General features: G+C 39.2%; 2 protein-coding genes across 3 annotated transcripts in view; one reads left to right on the top strand and one right to left on the bottom strand.

The window, feature by feature from the left end:
- CENPP (centromere protein P) overlaps positions 1-18,644 on the bottom strand; it is a 242,351-nt gene that overhangs the window by 19,575 nt on the left and 204,132 nt on the right. The window lies entirely within an intron of this gene.
- ECM2 (extracellular matrix protein 2) overlaps positions 15,885-18,644 on the top strand; it is a 58,711-nt gene continuing 55,951 nt past the window's right edge. Inside the window, exon 1 of the mRNA XM_060102411.1 lies at positions 15,885-15,953. The gene's annotated coding sequence lies outside the window, so the exon portion shown is untranslated. The remainder of the gene's footprint in view (positions 15,954-18,644) is intronic.

The raw sequence follows: 18,644 nt of genomic DNA, 5'->3' as shown, positions 1-18,644 counted from the left end.
CTGTGTGTCTGGAACCTGTGCTCCCCAACGGGAGAGGGCACAACAGTGAGAGGCCCGCGTACTGCAAAAAAAAAAAAAAAAAAAGAAACTGAACTACGATGGATGGACTTGGAGGGCATTACACTAAGTGAAAGAAGTCAGACAGAGAAGACAAATACTATATGATATTACTTATATGTGGAATCTAAAAAATACAACAAACTAGTGAATATAACAAAAAAGAAGCAGACTCACAAATACAGAGAACAAATGAGCCGTTACCAGTGGGGGCATGGGGAGAAGGGTAATATAGGGGTGGTGGAGTGGGTGGTACAAATTTTGGGTGTAAGATAGGCTCAAGGATGTATTGTATAATACAGGGAATATAGCCAATATTTTGTAATAACTGTAAATGGAAAGTAACCTTTAAAAATTGTATTAAATAAATAAATAAACTGAACTAAGAAGAGTCATCAAATTGTAGACAGAAAACATGGTCACTGCTAAGTGCTTGATCATTGCTAATTCTTCCTTCCAAAGATGTAAATAAGCCATTTTCAGCATGAAAGCAGTTAAAATTTACTTTCACTGTTCTGAATTACAGATATCAAATGGCATACCAACATAAATAGATGATGTCATGGCTCCTCCTGCAATCGTGCTGGTGATTTTATAGTGAAAATATTGTTTGTTTCACTAAAGCCTGCTTGAAATTTGTCAGTTTAAAAGCAAAACAACTCTTAACCAGAGAGGAATTTGCTTTTTGTGTGTTATAACAAATGGTTTTTAACCACCTCTAAAAAAGAAAAAAAAAAACTCTCAGTAATTTAAGTATATATTCAGAAAAAAAGAAACAAAGCAACCACAGTCCTTGAACATTGTATATAATAATTAAAGGACAATTGTCATGAGAAAGAGCTAAAAGTTATATAAAATCTCAATAATCGGGACTTCCCTGGTAGCCTACCAATGCAGGGGACACGGGTTCGATCCCTGGTCCAGGAAGATCCCACATGCTGCAGAGCAACTAAGCCCGTGCAACACAACTACTGAGCCTGCGCTCTAGGGCCCGCATGCTGCAACTACTGAGCCCGCATGCTGCAACTACTGAAGCCTGCACACCTAGAGCCCATGCTCAGCAACAAGAGAAGCCACCTCAATGAGAAACCCACGCAACTCAATGAAGAGTACAGCCCCTGCTCGCCACAACTAGAGAAAGCCTGCACACAGCAACAAAGACCCAACGCAGCCAAAAATAAATTTTTTAAGAAAATCTCAATAATCACTTATAAGTATTATTGTAAATGAAACAAACTAAAAAGAAATAGTCAGTAAATATTTACTGACAGATTAATAGGCACAAAGCTTGCCTTAAGCTACACAATAGAGCACTCCAACAGTATAAAGATGTTCTCTTCAGGAAGTAAAGATAAATACATGCTGATTGAAGAAAGTTATATTAAATTTTAATAACTTTTCTCTTTCTTACAAAAGCTTTACCTGGGATTGTCTATGTGAAAATACTTTTGTTAAATATGTTTAACTCTGTACTATATTATATCACCAACACCCAGCCAAGCTTTTATGACCTGAACTTGCCCTAGAGATCATAGTTGATAGGAACAGGGGTGAACACATGACCCAAGCTGGCTAAATCAGGTTTTCTGGAAAAATCTGAAATTGAGGGCCATACCACCAATCTGGGAAGTTGCTTTAACTGAAGGTAAATAGGCTTGGGTTCTTTGAGATGGGCCATTGGCCACATGCCTGTCAACACAGTGGGAGCTGTCCTGCAGAAGGCAAGACCTACTGAGAGGAGAATGAAGTGAACATACAGAAAATGGTAGAGATGATTTAACTCAGAAAAAGAAAGCAAGATGAGAGTCCGTGAGGACTGCCTGGATCGTGAGGGTGACCTCATTCCTGGTCCCAGGCCCTTGGGAATCCCTAATGCCCTTCAATAAGAGGGTATTCTCAGTGTCCTTTCAATACAGCCATGTTGTACGTAGGCTTATTTGAAGTTTCTATTACTTGCAATCAAAATGTATTTACAAACAAAATGGTCATTTGAATTCCATTAGTGACAATAAAGAGTATGGGATGGATGAGGGAGATATTTTTGCAGAAAGACTATCTAGGTCATCATGAGTGAACATAGATATTAAAAGAGAGGCAGAATCAAGCTCTGAATTATTTGTTTGTTGCCTTTGGTCAATCTCCTCAGTCCTGAAACAGTTCTTTTTAAACAATTTTTCCAGCTTTACACTTATTTTCCTATGGAGAAGATTCAGTGACCTCTTCATTCTGCCATAGTTGGAAGTTCCACCACAAATGACTTAAATTTTATTTAAAATTTCTTTTATCTCTTTGCCTCTTTTTGATTAGCTTTTTAAAATTTTGCTTTTTCCCATATGTTAGTTGGGATGTCACATGCTCTATTTCTATATGTCAAATGGTTACCTTAGATATTTTATCATGCATACTCATCAAAGTCCAAATTAATCCATGTCTCAATCCTCCTCACAAACAAAGGACTTTACAGCATTTTAATTTCAGTCACACTTGTACTTTTCAAATTTTAGCTTAAAAAAAAAAAAGACTTCACTTGACATTATTATGACTTTATTATATGGTCACTGTTTGCTGTATTTACCATATTCTTTGCTCCTATTGCTTCTTACATCTCAAACCTTCTTAGATCATTTTCCCTCTCCCTGAAGAATATCCTTTAATTCTAACATGAACATCTGTTAGAGGTAAATTCTCTCAGTTTCTACTTGTATGACTTTCACTTTTATTTTTTCCAAATTTTATCGAGATATAATTGACATATAAGACTGTATTAGCTTAAGGTGTACCATGATTTGATATATGTATATATTGCAAACTGATCACTGCTGTGACATTTTTATGCATGTTTCTGTATATACATGTGCACACATTTCTTTCGAATATATACCTAGGAGTATGTGTATCTTCAACTTTTATAGATAATATCAAAGTGTTGGTACCAATTTACCATCAAACAGCAGTATATGAGAATAGCTATTGTTCCATATTCTAACAATTGGTACTATCAGTCTTTTTACTATTAATCATTGTGGTGAGTGTGCAGTGGTATCTGATAGCGATTTAAAATAGATTTTCCCTCATTTGACTAGTGGAGTTGAACATTTACATGCATTTGTTGGCCATTTGAATTTTGGGATCAGTCTGTTCAAATTGCTTGCCCGTTTTTCCCTATCAGTTTTTGGAGTTCTTTACAAATACTGCCTGGGATATACCAAATTCTCAATAAAACACACTTGCCATATAAACTACTTATGATTGCTTTTGCCATTTAATGTACCAAGATATATCCCATATCAGTAAACACAAATCTACTTTGTTATTTTTAAGGCAATAAGGCAAGCCATTGTATAGATATACAATATATTGTAATTTAACCAACTGTCTATTGATAATCTTTTAGGTTTGTTGTAATTTTTCACTATTTTATATACTACAATGAATATCCTTCTAAGATATTTTTGTACATTTGTAGAAGCAGAATGGCTTAATGTTGAGTAAAGGCTGATAAAATGACCTATATAAAAAAAAGCTGTCAATTTATATTTCTACCAACAATGTGTAAAAGTGCTTATTTTGGAAAGAGTTTGAAAATTCCCTTCTCTTAGTTCCTGTAATTCTTGTAAACCTTGCCCAAAGTCCTGGATAAAGCCTTTATTATATATAAATTGATATATATATATATATATATATAATATACATATTCTTTTTCATATTCTTTTCCATTATGGTTTATTACAGGATATTGAATATAGTTCCCTGTGCTATACAGTAGGATCTTGTTGTTTATCTATTTTATATATACTAGTTAGTAACTGCTAATCCCAAACTCCAAACTTATCCCTCCCATTTCCCTCTTGGTAACCATAATTTTGTTTTCTATGTCTGTGAGTCTGTTTCTGTTTTGTAAAAAAGTTCATCTGAATCATATTACTCAGCCATAAAAAAAACCAAAATTGAGTTATTTGTAGTGAGGTGGATGGACCTAGAGTCTGTCACACAGAGTGAAGTAAGTGAGAAAGAGAAAGACAAATACCGTATGCTAACACATATACATGGAATCTAAAAAAAAAAAGGTTCTGAAGAACCTAGGGGCAGGAGAGGAATAAAGACGCAGATGTAGAGAATGGACTTGAGGAAACGGGGAGGGGGAAGGGTAAGCTGGGACAAAGTGAGAGAGTGGTATGGACATATATACACTACCAAATGTAAAATAGATACCTAGTGGGAAGCAGCCACATAGCACAGGGAGATCAGCTCGGTGCTTTGTGACCACTTAGAGGGGTGGGATAGGGAGGATAGGAGGGAGACGAAAGAAAGAGGAGATACGGGGATATATGTATATGTATAGTTCATTCACTTTGTTATAAAGCAGAAACTAACACACTATTGTAAAGCAATTATACTCCAATAAACATGTTAAAAAAGGAATCATTTTTTAGATTCCACATTTAAGTGATATCGTATGGTATTTGTCTATCTCTTTCTGAATTACATCACTTACTATGATAATCTCTAGGTCCATCCACGTTGCTGTAAATGGCATTATTTCATTCTTTTTTTACAGCTGAGTAGTATTCTACTGTGTGTGTATGTGTGTGTGTATGTATGTGTGTATATATATATATACACTACATCCTCTTATTTTTACATCTTTATTGGAGTATAATTGCTTTACAATGGTGTGTTAGCTTCTGCTTTATAACAAAGTGAATCAGTTATACATATACATATGTTCCCATATCTCTTCCCTCTTGCGTCTCCCTCCCTCCCATCCTCCCTATCCCACCCCTGTAGGTGGTCACAAAGCACCGAGCTGATTTCCCTGTGCTATGCGGCTGCTTCCCACTAGCTATCTATTTTACGTTTGGTAGTGTATATATGTCCATGCCACTCTCTCACTTTGTCACAGCTTACCCTTCCCCCTCCCCATATCCTCAAGTCCATTCTCTAGTAGGTCTGTGTCTTTATTCCTGTCTTGCCCCTAGGTTCTTCATGACATTTTCCTTAAATTCCATACACATGTGTTAGCATACGGTATTTGTCTTTCACTTTCTGACTTACGTCACTCTGTATGACAGACTCTAGGTCCATCCACCTCACTACAAATAGCTCAATTTCGTTTCTTTTTATGGCTGAGTGATATTCCATTGTATATATGTGCCACATCTTCTTTATCCATTCATCCGATGATGGACACTTAGGTTGTTTCCATCTCCTGGCTATTGTAAATAGAGCTGCAATGAACATTTTGGTACATGACTCTCTTTGAATTATGGTTTTCTCAGGGTATATGTCCAGTAGTGGGATTGCTGGGTCATATGGTAGTTCTATTTGTAGTTTTTTAAGGAACCTCCATACCGTTCTCCATAGTGGCTGTACCAATTCACATTCCCACCAGCAGTGCAAGAGTGTTCCCTTTTCTCCACACCCTCTCTAGCATTTGTTGTTTCTAGAATTTTTTTTTCTATTTTTTTTATTAGTTTCTGCTTTACAACAAAGTGAATCAGTCACACATATACATCTGTTCCCACATCCCCTCCCTCATGCATCTCCCCCCCCCCACTCCCCATCCTCCCCCTCCAGGCAGTCACAAAGCACCGAGCTGATCTCCCCGTGCTCTGCGGCTGCCTCCCACTATCTATCTACCCCACGTTTGGCAGTGTATATATGTCCATGCCTCTCTCTCGCTCTGTCACAGCTTACCCCTCCCCCTCCCCATATCCTCAAGTCCATTCTCAAGTAGGACTGTGTCTTTATTCCCGTTTTACCCCTAGGTTCTTCATGACATTTTTTTTCTTATATTCCATATATATGTGTTAGCACACGGTATTTGTCTTTCTCTTTCTGACTTACTTCACTCTGTATGACAGACTCTAGGTCTATCCACCTCATTACAAATAGCTCAGTTTCGTTTCTTTTTATGGCTGAGTAATATTCCATTGTATATATGTGCCACATCTTCTTTATCCATTCATCCGATGATGGACACTTAGGTTGTTTCCAGCTCCGGGCTATTGTGAATAGAGCTGCAATGAACATTTTGGTACATGTCTCTTTTTGAATTATGGTTTTCTCAGGGTATATGCCTAGTAGTGGGATTGCTGGATCATATGGTAGTTCTATTTGTAGTTTTTTAAGGAACCTCCATACTGTTCTCCATAGTGGCTGTACCAATTCACATTCCCACCAGCAGTGCAAGAGTGTTCCCTTTTCTCCACACCCTCTCTAGCATTTGTTGTTTCTATAATTTTTGATGATGGCCATTCTGACTGGAGTGAGATGATATCTCTTTGTAGTTTTGATTTGCATTTCTCTAATGATTAATGATGTGGAGCATTCTTTCATGTGTTTGGTGGCAGTCTGTATATCTTCTTTGGAGAAATGTCTATTAAATCTCCTGCCCATGTTTGGATTGGGTTGTTTGTTTTTTTGTTATTGAGCTGCATGAGCTGCTTGTAAATTTTGGAGATTAACCCTTTGTCAGTTGCTTCATTTGCAAATATTTTCTCCCATTCTGAGGGTTGTCTTTTGGTCTTGTTTATGGTTTCCTTTGCTGGGCAAAATCTTTGCGGTTTCATTAGGTCCCATTTGTTTATTTTTGTTTTTATTTCCATTTCTCTAGGAGGTGGGTCAAAAAGGATCTTGCTGTGATTTATGTCATAGAGTGTTCTGCCTATGTTTTCCTCTAAGAGTCTGATAGTGTCTGGCCTTACATTTAGGTCTTTAATCCATTTAGAGCTTATTTTTGTGTATGGTGTTAGGGAGTGATCGAATCTCATACTTTTACATGTCCCTGTCCAGTTTTCCCAGCACCACTTACTGAAGAGGCTGTCCTTTCTCCTCTGTACATTCCTGCCTCCTTTATCAAAGATAAGGTGACCATATGTGCGTGGGTTTATCTCTGGGCTTTCTCTCCTGTTCCATTGATCTATATTTCTGTTTTTGTGCCAGTCTCATACTGTCTTGATTACTGTGGCTTTGTAGTATAGTCTGAAGTCAGGGAGCCTGATTCCTCCAGCTCCGTTTTTCGTTCTCAAGATTGCTTTGGCTATTCGGGGTCTTTTGTGTTTCCATACAAATTGTGAAATTTTTTGTTCTAGTTCTGTGAAAAATGCCAGTGGTGGTTTGATAGGGATTGCATTGAATCTGTAGATTGCTTTGGGTAGTAGAGTCATTTTCACAATGTCGATTCTTCCAATCCAAGAACATGGTATATCTCTCCATCTATCTGTATCATCTTTAACTGCTTTCATCAGTGTTTTATAATTTGCTGCATACAGGTCTTTTGTCTCCTTAAGTAGCTTTATTCCTAGATATTTTATTCTTTTTGTTGCAATGGTAAATGGGAGTGTTTTCTTGATTTCACTTTCAGATTTTTCATCATTAGTGTATAGGAATGCCAGAGATTTCTGTGCATTAATTTTGTATCCTGCTACTTTACCAAATTCATTGATTACCTCTAGTAGTTTTCTGGTAGCATCTTTAGGATTCTTTATGTATAGCATCATGTCATCTGCAAACAGTGACAGCTTTACTTCTTCTTTTCCGATTTGGATTCCTTTTATTTGCTTTTCTTCTCTGACTGTTGTGGCTAAAACTTCCAGAACTATGTTGTATAAGAGTGGTGAGACTGGGCAACCTTGTCTTGTTCCTGATCTTAGTGGAAATGGTTTCAGTTTTTTACCATTGAGGACGATGTTGGCTGTGGGTTTGTCATATATGGCCTTTATTATGTTGAGGAAAGTTCCCTCTATGCCTACTTTCTGCAGGGTTTTTATCATAAATGGGTGTTGAATTTTGTCGAAAGCTTTCTCAGCATCTATTGAGATGACCATATGGTTTTTCTCCTTCAGTTTGTTGATTGATTTGTGTATATTGAAGAATCCTTGCATTCCTGGAATAAACCCCACTTGATCATGATGTATGATCCTTTTAATGTGCTGTTGGATTCTGTTTGCTAGTATTTTGTTGAGGATTTTTGCATCTATGCTCATCAGTGATATTGGCCTGTAGTTTTCTTTTTTTGTGACATCCTTGTGTGGTTTTGGTATCAGGGTGATGGTGGCCTCGTAAAATGAGTTTGGGAGTGTTCCTCCCTCTGCTATATTTTGGAAGAGTTTGAGAAGGATAGGTGTTAGCTCTTCTCTAAATGTTTGACAGAATTCGCCTGTGAAGCCATCTGGTCCCGAGCTTTTGTTTGTTGGAAGATTTTTAATCAGTTTCAATTTCAGTGCTTGTAATTGGTCTGCTCATATTTTCTATTCTTCCTGATTCAGTCTTGGCAGGTTGTGCATTTCTAAGAATTTGTCCATTTCTTCCAGGTTGTCCATTTTATTGGCATAGAGTTGCTTGTAGTAATCTCTCATGATCTTTTGTATTTCTGCAGTGTCAGTTGTTACTTCTCCTTTTTCATTTCTAATTCTATAGATTTGAGTCTTCTCCCTTTTTTTCTTGATGAGTCTGGCTAATGGTTTGTCAATTTTGTTTATCTTCTCAAAGAACCAGCTTTTAGTTTTATTGACCTTTGCTCTCGTTTCCTTCATTTCTTTTTCATTTATTTCTGATCTGATCTTTATGATTTTTTCCCTTGTGCTACCTTTGGGGGTTTTTTGTTCTTGTTTCTCTAATTGCTTTAGGTGCAAGGTTAGGTTGTTTATTCGAGATGTTTCCTGTTTCTTAAGGTAGGATTGTATTGCTATATACTTACCTCTTAGAACTGCTTTTGCTGCATCCCATAGGTTTTGGGTCGTCGTGTCTCCACTGTCATTTGTTTCTAGGTATTTTTTGATTTCCTCTTTGATTTCTTCAGTGATGACTTCGTTATTAAGTAGTGTATTGTTTAGCCTCCATGTGTTTGTATTTTTTACAGATCTTTTCCTGTAATTGATATCTAGTCTCATAGTGTTGTGGTCGGAAAAGATACTTGATACAATTTCAATTTTCTTAAATTTACCAAGGCTTGATTTGTGACCCAAGATATGATCTATCCTGGAGAATGTTCCATGAGCACTTGAGAAAAATGTGTATTCTGTTGTTTTTGGATGGAATGGCCTATGAATATCAAGTAAGTCCATCTTGTTTAATGTATCATTTAAAGCTTGTGTTTCCTTATTTATTTTCATTTTGGATGATCTGTCCATTGGTGAAAGTGGGGTGTTAAAGTCCCCTACTATGATTGTGTTACTGTCGATTTCCCCTTTTCTGGCTGTTAGTATTTGCCTAATGTATTGAGGTGCTCCTATGTTGGGTGCATGAATATTTACAATTGTTATATCTTCTTCTTGGATCGATCCCTTGATCATTATGTAGTGTCCTTCTTTGTCTCTTCTAATAGTGTTTATTTTAAAGTCTATTTTGTCTGATATGAGAATTGTTACTCCAGCTTTCTTTTGGTTTCCATTTGCATGGAATATCTTTTTCCATCCCCTCACTTTCAGTCTGTATGTGTCTCTAGGTCTGAAGTGGGTCTCTTGTAGACAGCATATATATGGGTCTTGTTTTTGTATCCATTCAGCCAGTCTGTGTCTTTTGGTGGGAGCATTTAATCCATTTACATTTAAGGTAATTATTGATATATATGTTCCTATTCCCATTTTCTTAATTGTTTTGGTTTGTTATTATAGATCTTTTCCTTCTCTTGTGTTTCTTGCCTAGAGAAGATCCTTTAGCATTTGTTGTAAAGCTGGTTTGGTTGTGCTGAACTCTCTCAGCTTTTGCTTGTTTGTAAAGTTTTTAATTTCTCCATCAAATCTGAATGAGATCCTTGCTGGGTAGAGTAATCTTGGTTGTAGGATTTTCTCCTTCATCACTTTAAGTATGTCCTGCCAGTCCCTTCTGGCTTGCAGAGTTTCTGCTGAAAGATCAGCTGTTAACCTTATGGGGATTCCCTTGTGTGTTATTTGTTGTTTTTCCCTTGCTGCTTTTAATATGTTTTCTTTGTATTTAATTTTTGACAGTTTGATTAATTTGTGTCTTGGCGTGTTTCTCCTTGGATTTATCCTGTATGGGACTCTCTGTGCTTCCTGGACTTAACTATTTCCTTTCCCATATTAGGCAAGTTTTCAACTATAATCTCTTCAAATATTTTCTCACTCCCTTTCTTTTTCTCTTCTTCTTCTGGAACCCCTATAATTCGAATGTTGGTGCGTTTAATGGTGTCCCAGAGGTCTCTGAGACTGTCCTCAGTTCTTTTCAGTCTTTTTTCTTTATTCTGATCTGCAGTAGTTATTTCCACTATTTTATCTTCCAGGTCACTTATCCATTCTTCTGCCTCAGTTATTCTGCTATTGATCCCTTCTACAGTGTTTTTAATTTCATTTATTGTGTTGTTCATCGTTGCTTGTTTCATCTTTAGTTCTTCTATGTCCTGTTAAATGTTTCTTGCATTTTCTCTATTTCCAAGATTTTGGATCATCTTTATTATCATTATTCTGATTTCTTTTTCAGGTAGACTGCCTATTTCCTCTTCATTTGTTAGGTTTGGGGGTTTTTTATCTTGCTCCTTCATCTGCTGTGTGTTTTTCTGTCTTCTCATTTTGCTTATGTTACTGTGTTTGGGGTCTCCTTTTTGCAGGCTGCAGGTTCGTAGTTCCCGTTGTTTTTGGTGTCTGTCCCCAGTGGCTAAAGTTGTTTCAGTAGGTTGTGTAGGCTTTGGTGGAGGTGACTAGTGGCTTTGTTCTTGTGGATGAGGCTGGATCTTGTCTTTCTGGTGAGCAGTTCCACATATGGTGGTGTGTTTTCGGGCATCTCTGGACTTATTATGATTTTAGGCAGCCTCTCTGCTAATGGGTGAGGTTGTGTTCCTGTCTTGCTAGTTGTTTGGCATAGGGTGTCCAGCACTGTAGCTTGCTGGTCGTTGAGTGAAGCTGGGTGTTGGTGTTGAGATGGAGATCTCTGGGAGATTTTCACCATTTGATATTACATGGAGCTGGGAGGTCTCTTGTGGACCAGTGTCCTGAAGTTGGCTCTCCCACCTAAGAGGCACAGGACTGACTCCTGGCTGCATCACCAAGAGCCCTTCATCCACATGGCTCAGAATAAAAGGGAGAAAAAGTAGAAAGAAAGAAAGAGAATAAAAGGAAATAAAGTAAGGTAAAATACAATAAAGTTATTAAAATAAAAAAATAATTATTAAGAAAAAATTTTTTTCAGGTTAAAAAAAAAGGACAGACAGAACCCTAGGAGAAATGCTGAAAGCAAAGCTATACAGACAAAATCTCATACAGAAGCATACACATACACACTCACAAAAAGAGGAAAAGGGGAAAAAATAATAAATCTTGCTCTCAAAGTCCACCTCCTCAATTTGGGATTATTTGTTGTCTATTCAGGTATTCCACAGATGCAGGGTACATCAAGTTGATTGTGGAGATTTAATCCACTGCTCCTGAGGCTGCTGGGAGAGATTTCCCTTTCTCTTCTTTGTTCGCACAGCTCGCGGTGTTCAGCTTTGGATCTGGCCCCGCCTCTGCGTGCAGGTCGCCAGAGGGCGTCTGTTCTTCGCTCAAACAGGACGGGGTTAAAGGAGCAGCTGCTTCGGGGGTCTGGCTCACTCAGGCCGGCGGGAGGGAGGGGTACGGAGTGCGGGGCGAGCCTGCGGCAGCAGAGGCTGGCATGACGTTGCAGCAGCCTGAGGCGTGCCGTGTGTTCTCCCGGGGAAGTTGTCCCTGGATCCCGGGACCCTGGCAGTGCCGGGCTGCACAGGCTCCCTGGAAGGGAGGTGTGGACAGTGACCTGTGCTCGCACACAGGCTTCTTGGTGGCAGCAGCAGCCTTAGCGTCTCATGCCCGTCTCTGTGGTCTGTGCTGTTAGCCGTGGCTCCCGCCCGTCTCTGGAGCTCCTTTAAGCAGCGCTCTTAATCCCCTGTCCTCGCACACCAGGAAACAAAGAGGTAAGAAAAAGTCTCTTGCCTCTTCGGCAGGTGCAGACGTTTTCCCGGACTCCCTCCCGGCTAGCCGTGGTGCACTAACCCCTTCAGGCTGTGTTCACGCCATCAGTCCTCTCCCTGCGCTGCAACCCGAAGCCCGAGCCTCAGCTCCCAGCCCCGCCTGCCCCGGCAGGTGAGCAGACAAGCCTCTCCGGCTGGTGAGTGCTGGTTGGCATCAGTCCTCTGTGAGGGAATCTCTCCGCTTTGCCCTCCGCACCCCCGTGGCTGTGCTCTCCTCTGCGGCTCCGAAGCTCCCCACTCCGCCACCCGCAGTCTCCAGCCGCCAAGGGGCTTCTGGTGTGTGGAAACCTTTCCTCCTTCACGGCTCCCTCCCACTGGTGCAGGTCCCGTCCCTATTCTTTTGTCTCTGTTTATTCTTTTTTCTTTTGCCCTACCCAGGTACATGGGGGAGTTTCCTGCGTTTTGGGAGGTCTGAGGTCTTCTGCCAGCGTTCAGTAGGTGTTCTGTAGCAGTTGTTCCACGTGTAGATGTTTTTCTGGTGTATCTGTGGGGAGGAAGGTGATCTCCGCGTCTTACTCTTCCGCCATCTTCCCCCTCTCTCCTACACTACATCTTCTTTATCCATTCATCTTTCGATGGACATTTAGGTTGCTTCCATGTCTTGGCTACTGTAAACAGTGCTGTTATGAATACTGGGGTGTATGTATCTTTTCGAATTAGAGTTTTCTCTGCTTATGTGCACAGGAGTGGGATTGCCGGATCATATGGTAACTCTGTTTTTAGTTTTGTAAGAACCTCCATACTGTTTTCCATAGTGGCTGCACCAATTTACATTCCCACCGTGTAGGGGAGGGTTTCCTTTTCTCCACACCCTCTCCAGCATTTGTTATTTGTAGACTTTTTAGTGATGGCCATTCTGACTGGTGTGAGGTGATACCTCATTGTAACTTTGATTTGCATTTCTCTAATGATTAGCAATATTGAGCATCTTTTCATGTGCCTCTTGGCCATCTGTATGTCTTCTCTGGAGAATGTCTATTTAGGTCTTCTGCCCATTTTTTGATTGGGTTGTTTGTTTTTTTGTTATTGAGTTGTATGAGCTGATTGTAGATTTTGAAAATTAAGCCCTTGTGCATTACATCATTTGAGAATATTTTCTCCCAGTCCGTACATCATCTTTTCATTTTGTTTATGGTTTCCTTTGCCGTGCAAAAGCTTAGAAGTTTGATTAAGTCCCATTTGTTTATTTTTGCTTTTATTTCTATTGCCTTGGGAGACTGACCTAAGAAAACATTGCTATGATTTATGTCAGAGAATGCATCACCCAGATACCAAAACCAAAGATGCTACCAAAAAGAAAATTACAGGCCAATATCTCTAATGAATATAGATGCAAAAATTCCCAACGAAATATTAGCAAACTGAATCCAATAACACATAAAAAAGATCATACACTACAATCAAGCTGGATTCATCCCAGGGTCACGAGGATGGTTCAACATATGCAAATCAATCAATGCAATACACCATATTAACAAAAGAAAAGAAAAAAGCACAAAGGATCATCTCAATTGATGCAGAAAAAGCATCTCATAAAATTCAACATCCATTCACGATAAAAAATCTTACCAAAGTGGATACAGAGGGAACATATCTCAACATTGGGCCTCCCTGGTGGCGCAGTGGTTGAGAGTCCGCCTGCCGATGCAGGGGATACGGGTTCGTGCCCCGATCTGGGAGGATCCCATATGCCGCGGAGCGGCTGGGCCCGTGAGCCGTGGCCGCTGGGCCTGCGCGTCCGGAGCCTGTGCTCCGCAACGGGAGAGGCCACAACAGTGAGAGGCCCGCATACCGCAAAAAAAAAGGAAAAAAAAAAAACATAATAAAAGCTATTTATGACAAATCCACAGCCAACAAAATAGTGAACAGTGAAAAGCCTTCCCACTAAAATCTGGAACAAGACAAGGATGCCCAATCTCACCACTTCTATTCAACATAGTATTGGAAGTCCTAGCCACAGCAATCAGACAAGAGAAAGAAATAAACCAATCCCTTTTAAAATCACATCAAAAAAAACAAAAAACCACTTAGGAATACACCTGACCAAGGAGGTGAAATACTGAGAACTATAAAACATTATAAAGGAAACTGAAGATGATTCAAAGAAATGGAAAGATATACCATGCTCCTGAATTGGAAGACTTAATTTTGTTAAAATGGCCATTCTACCCAAAGTAATCTAGTGATTTAATGCGATCCCTATCAAATTACCCATGACATTTTTCACAGAGCTAGAACAAATAATCCTAAAATTTATATGGAACCATAAAGGACCAGAATTGCCAAAGCAATCCTGAGGGAAAAGAACAAAGTTGGAGGCATAACACTCCTAGACTTCAGACAATACTACGAAGCTACAATAACCAAAACAGTAGTATTGGCACAAAAACAGACACATGGATCAATGGAACAGAATAGAGAGCCCAGAAATAAACCCACACACCTATGGTCAATTAGTCTTCAACAAAGGAGGCAAGAATATAAAATGGGAAAAAGACAGTCTCTTCAACAAGTGGTGCTGGGAAAGTTGGACAGCTGCATGTAAATCAATGAAGTTATAACACACCTTCACACCATGCACAAAAATAAACTCAAAATGGCTTAAAGACTTAAACGTAAGACATGTCACCAGGAATTCCCTGGTGGTCCAGTGTTTAGGACTCTGCACTTCCAATGCAGGGGGTGCGGGTTTGATCCCTGGTCAGGGAACTAAGATCCCACATGCCGTGCAGCACAGCCAAAAAAAAAGAGAGACCGTAAAACTCCTAGAAGCAAACATTGGCAAAACATCCTCTAATTAGGTCTTGAAATACCCCCTACCCTCATAGAGAAATCTTCTCCCTCTCCTGAATTATTGTAATCGTTTCTTAAATGGAGCCCTGCCCCTAGACTTGATCCTTCCACTCACTTCATAAGCCAAACTACAGAGTTATCCATCTATTGATAAAATGCCAAACTGGTTATGCTCCTCTCCTGTGGCCTTTGGGTAAAGCTCCAAACCTCCAACACCCCTTTTAGAGCCCGTGGATATTTGGCTGCTTCTCTCCTGCACTCAGTCCTCCACACCTCACAATCACTTTCGCTTCCCAAAAGATGCCAGTTTCATCGGGCCTTTCTCCTACACTATCCCCTCTGGATAGAACATTCTCTCTTACCTTATCCCTCTGTATCCAAACTCTTATTTAACTTTTAAGTTTCAGTTTAAATATGTCTATAGTCATATTTAATCTTAGGTTTGAGGTGACTCCTAGACATTGAAACAGATATGTCAAGAAAGCAGCTAGAAATTTCCAGCATACAGATGGTAATACAGATGATCAAACTCACCTGGAGAGAAATTATAGCTAGAGAAGAGGTTTCAGGCCTGAGATCAAGTCGATGAAGAAGAGGAATCAGCAAAGGAGATTATTAAGTGAGGCAAAGGAGTTGGGCTGTAAAAACCAAGAGATATGAGTGTTGGAAAGAGGGGAAGAATCATTTGTGCTGAATGTTGCTAAAAACTGCTCTGACAGCTCCAGATGGGTATCTCCTGCATATTTCCAATAACACCCCACAACCCAGCCACAGAAGTGATCATACTGTTTAATACCAAGGCAGCCATTTGTCTGATCCCTTAGTAAGAACTGACTTTAATTGACTGTAAGCAAGAACTTTGTCAACCTTATTTATCATCATAGATTTCAGCAGTGAGCTCAAGATGCACTCAGTAAAAAAAAAACTTGTTGAATGACTTAATCACCAGCACACATACGTGTAAGTCCTCAAGGAATTTACATATATTTGGGGAAAACATATGGAAACCACTATTTATAATACAAAGCAGGGTGTAATCAGTGCTGGCAAAGTAGTACAGCCAGTGTGCAATGGCTGAACTGTGGAACGGGAGAAAGCTTCCTGGAGAAGATGATACTGAAGTTAGGGACTGAAGAAAAGAGCAGGCTATCAGAAAGTGGAGGTTTGAGGTTCTTTTTTTTTTAACATCTTTATTGGAGTATAATTGCTTTACAATGGTGTGTTAGTTTCTGCTTTATAACAAAGTGAATCAGTTATACATATACATGTGTCCCCATATCTCTGAGGCTTGAGTTTTTAAAACGATAAAAAATTGTTGTTAATTACCCCATTGTGGCAAGACAGAGATTATCTACATATGTGCCTGTGAGTGGCAACACTCAAACTCTTCACTCTGGCAGAAATGCAGGGTAAAGATGAGCATTGTATTTAAAAATACTATTATTTATGCATTAGTTATCTCAACAGGGTATGACCATGGATAATTTTAGTCTTCTTTACATTTTCTAGCAATTTCTAAATTTACTATTCTGCTGTAATTTGCAGAGAGGGGTTTAGTTTTATTCTTTTTAAGACCAGGGTTTCATCTGGGCAAATTGAGAAAAGAACTTAATTCAAAAACGATATCTTTGTACATAGACAAAGAAGTCAGTAATTTCCAGAATACTATTCATAAAAATTCCACACATCTTAGAAGAGTTTGAAAACTGCATTCACAAATCTGGCAGAATTAAAATTAAATTTCTGTTTAAAAATGGAAATACAACATAATAAATGAAGTTAACATTAATTGTTTTCCTACTCTTGGATGCTGAAAGATTCTAATGGAAATGAAAAAGATGAGATCACCCACCAGTAATGGGGAAAAAATGAGGCCATGGACAAACACACTATGTTTTGATTTATTAAACCGCAAGCAAGCTTCACTTTATCCCCCATGAGTGATGGCTTAACTGGTTGCCAAAGTCTTCTTGTCCACTAAATACCTTTGTAAATATTGTGGTTACTCTGATTTATAGCCGTCTCCTTCAGACAGTGTATCAGTAGAAAAGAATCCCTTTCCCAACAAAGGTTAAAACTACCATATGTGTAATCGTCTCACAAACCTCATGCTAAGCATGGGTTTCAGGGTTTGCAAGAGGAAAATTATAGGAAAAAACCAGTTCTGGAGGCTGTGTCTGTGGTGACTCATCCCAAAATGGGAACGCCATATCCAGAACGCCGGAGAGAAACACCTGAGTTGTCAACAGGGGACTTTTTAAAAGATAAGAACCTAGTCCCAGAGAAGGATGTGACTCACCCAGTCCTCCCTGGGAGGCAAGAGGCCAAGATGAATTCTAGCCCTGATGCCTCTGAAGTGACGTTTACCACGTCTGCTCTCCAAACACTCAGGCAATCTGGTTTGCATCTCGAAGGCGTCTGACTCCTATGGCTTTATGGGTGTGTGGAGCCATAATGGTGATGAGAGTCAGTTTCTGCTGATGTGGGCTGCAGAACATAGTTCTACCCATCCTTCCATTTCTGCTGGGGGAAGGAGCACTGCAGGGGCGAGCTGTAAAGTGACTCTAGGTTGACTGTTATGGAAAAAAAGAAATCAGACTAACTTGAAGTCACTCTTAGTTCTCCCATTTCTTAGCAAGTCAGGCAAATCATTTAACCCTGTGAAGCTTTAGTTTCCTCATTTAGCCTCTGTAATACTTCAGCTTTCTTCCTCTGTAAACTGGAGGATAACAAGGTACATCATTGGGTTGAAGGATTTATTGAGCACTGTGTCCAGCAGAGAACTAGGCATCTGGCACACAGTGGAACTAGTTAATGCTGCTGGTTCCTTTGTTTCTCTTCCATCCCCATCATGTTTAGGAACAGGAGAGGACCTGATGCTGCCAATGCACATACTAAAAATGTCTACTCCTGGGTTATTTTGCAACTCTACAAAACTATCTAAGTGTTATAATAACATGCATTATATTTTTAGCTTTGAATGCACACTCTTATGGCAAAAAATGACTTACTGTAGTTTTTAAGAATGGAAATTAAACCATAAATACCAAATGTGATTTTCTTTGCACAAAATTTCTCCTCTACAAAATTTAACCTAAACTCTCTTGAACTCTTGTCAGAATATTACAAGTGTGAAGACAAGTTAGTTTGGATAAGCAAAACAATATCCTGGCTATAGGGACATGATATAAACTCACATCTCCTTTCAAGCCTAAACTTAAATAAACATCTATAAAAAGCAGAGACAAAACCAAAATTTAAAACCCCTCTGAGCAGTAAAACCAGTAATAAGGTAAATCTTGCATTTCTGTATTTCCATGAGTTATCTACAATAAGGAATACAGGAGGAATAACAAGTTTTGGAGGGTAGATAGTATATCTTGTTCTTCTGGATGTGCTGATGCAATGTGTGGGAGAGATCTAAGCCAAGTTGAACAAATGGAAGTTGGCAATTTGAATATAAAGCTCAGGAAACAGTTTAGAGCTTAGAATAGATCTGTAGCTTATTGGTATATGTTAAAGCAATGTGATTACTGCTCGTTTATGTTTGCTTAGTGGACGAACAAGATCGTGAGGGAGAGCAAGGACAGATAGAGAAGAGGGCTATGGAGGATGGGGAACATCAATATTTACAATGTGTAAGTATGTGGGGTGAGGGCAGTAAAAGATGAGAAAGAAAGTAAGAAAGATAGAAGAACAGACTGACTTCCAAGAATAGGGCAATCAATAAGAAAATGACAAAAAAAAAAGAAGGCTGATTAGATAGCTTCTGGGGGCCACTGGACATTTGAGAGGACACTTTCACAACAACCATAAATGCCACAACAGAATCGCAGTAGTAGCAGAATTTGTT

The sequence above is a fragment of the Mesoplodon densirostris genome, chromosome 6 (assembly GCF_025265405.1).
Source record: "Mesoplodon densirostris isolate mMesDen1 chromosome 6, mMesDen1 primary haplotype, whole genome shotgun sequence".
Lineage (NCBI taxonomy): Eukaryota > Metazoa > Chordata > Mammalia > Artiodactyla > Ziphiidae > Mesoplodon > Mesoplodon densirostris.
Note: the sequence above shows the minus strand (reverse complement) of the source record. Positions and strands in the feature narration are given on the sequence as shown.